The sequence below is a fragment of the Martes martes genome (genome assembly GCF_963455335.1).
Source record: "Martes martes genome assembly, chromosome: 2".
Lineage (NCBI taxonomy): Eukaryota > Metazoa > Chordata > Mammalia > Carnivora > Mustelidae > Martes > Martes martes.
Genome location: NC_137889.1, coordinates 127,116,624 through 127,118,921, shown reverse-complemented (window position 1 = coordinate 127,118,921; position 2,298 = coordinate 127,116,624). Strand labels below are relative to the sequence as shown.

General features: G+C 42.0%; 1 pseudogene across 1 annotated transcript; it reads right to left on the bottom strand.

Moving 5' to 3' along the window:
* Positions 1-269: 269 nt before the first annotated feature.
* LOC308338407 (elongation factor 1-alpha 1-like) lies at positions 270-1,656 on the bottom strand (annotated as a pseudogene). The gene has a single exon. The product of its transcript is annotated as an elongation factor 1-alpha 1-like (transcript).
* Positions 1,657-2,298: the final 642 nt, after the last annotated feature.

The window sequence follows — 2,298 nt, the reverse complement described above, 5'->3', positions numbered from 1 at the left end:
GCCTCAAAATTCTGTGACAGATTTTTGGTCAAGTTGTTTCCATTAAAAATTACTGATTTTAAAGACTAATAACTTAAAACTGCCACACACACACAAAAAAACAAATGGTCCACAAAACATTCTCCTTTCCTTCTGAAGGTTTTACGATGCATTGTTATCATTAACCAGTCTTTTACTATTAAACTTAAATGGCCAATTGACACAAACAGTTTTGAGACCATTCTTCCACCACTGATTAAGACTGGGGTGGCAGGTATTGGGGATAATATTCATTTAGCTTTCTGAGCTTTCTGGGCAGACTTGGTGACCTTGCTAGCTCCAGCTGCCTTCTTGTCCACTGCTTTGATGACACCCACAGCAAACCTCTGTCTCATGTCACGAACAACAAAATGGCCCAGAGGAGGATAGCCAGAGAAGCTCTCAACACACATAGGCTTGCCAGGAACCATATCAACAATGGCAGCATCACCAGATTTCAAGAACTTGGGACCATCTTCCAGCTTTTTTCCAGAACGATGATCTATCTTCTCCTTCAGCTCAGCAAACTTGCAAGCAATGTGAGCTGTGTGACAATCCAGCACAGGTGCATATCCAGCACTAATTTGGCCTGATGGTTCAGGATAATCACCTGAGCTGTAAAGCCAGTTGTTTCCATTGGTGGGTCATTTTTGCTGTCACCAGCCACATTGCCACGACGAACATCTTTGACAGATACCTTCTTGACATTGAAGCCCACATTGTCCCCAGGAAGAGCCTCACTCAAAGCTTCATGGTGCATTTCAACAGACTTGACTTCAGTTGTAACATTGACTGGAGCAAAGGTGACCACCATGCCAGGTTTAAGAACACCAGTCTCCACTCGGCCCACAGGGACAGTACCAATACCACCAATTTTATATATGTCCTGGAGAGGCAGACTCAAGGACTTGTCAGTTGGACGAGCTGGTGGCAGAATGCAATCCAGAGCTTCAAGCAGTGTGGTTTCACTGGCATTCCCATCTTTATGGGTGACTTTCCATCCCTTGAACCAAGGCATGTTAGCACTTGGCTCCAGCATGTTGTCACCATTCCAACCAGAAATTGGCACAAATGCTACTGTGTCGGGTTGTAGCCAATTTTCTTAAAGTAGGTGCTGACTTCCTTAACGATTTCCTTGTATCTCTTCTGGCTGTAGGGTGGCTCAGTGGAATCCATTTTGTTAACACCAACAATTAGTTGTTTTACACCCAGTGTGTAAGCCAGAAGGGCATGCTCACGGGTCTGCCCGTTCTTGGAGATACCTGCTTCAAATTCACCAACACTAGCAGCAACAATCAGGACAGCACAGTCAGCCTGAGATGTACCTGTAACCATGTTTTTGATAAAGTCTCTGTGTCCTGGAGCATCAATGATGGTCACATAATACTTGCTGGTCTTGAATTTCCACAGAGAGATATCAATGGTGATAGCACGTTCACGTTCAGCTTTCAGTTTATCCAAGACCCAGGCATACTTGAAGGAGCTTTTTCCCACCTCAGCAGCCTTCTTCTTGAATTTTTCGATAGTTCTTTTGTCAATCCCATCACATTGGTAGATCAGATGACCAGTAGTGGTAGACTTGCCCAAATCTCTGTGTCCGATGACAACAATGTTGATATGAGTCTTTTCCTTCCCCATTCTGGTTTAGGTTGAGCGGTGGTTTTCACGACACCTGTGTTCCGGCGGCAAACCCGTTGCAAAAAATGTACTTTTCTTTTTTATAGATACCTTCTTTGATACTTTCTTGATTTGGGGTGACTCATGTGAATCTAGATTAAAATAGGGTTTAACTTTGCAGGGCATCCTCTAAACACCTTTAGGACAAAGTACATGGGCAGAGAATGGTTTGCAGTATGATGCTGGCTTTTACAGCCAGAGATATCTCTAATACATGCATGTGTCTTTTATTGATGCATGTGTCTTTTACTGACGCATGTGTCTTTTATTGACACATGCTCTTGTTCTCAAAATATCTGCATGGGATTTTCATGGTTTCCTAATTGTATCTGAAATGTAACTGAAGTGCTTTCTTGCACCTTGTTTTCTCAAAATGGCTGTATTTTGTGTTCCACATATGAATATGAAATTTCCTATGTAAACATCAGTTTCAAAATGTATCAAGAGTTAACTCGATAAAGTTTAACTACTTAAACACTAAAGGTGTTTTACTGGGAGCACAGTAATAGAGATGATAGATCTGCAAAGGTTTACTTTCATTTTCAAAACTTGCTTAATGTCACTGCTTTGCAGTTATATATGAACCTCCATGGCACCACTAAA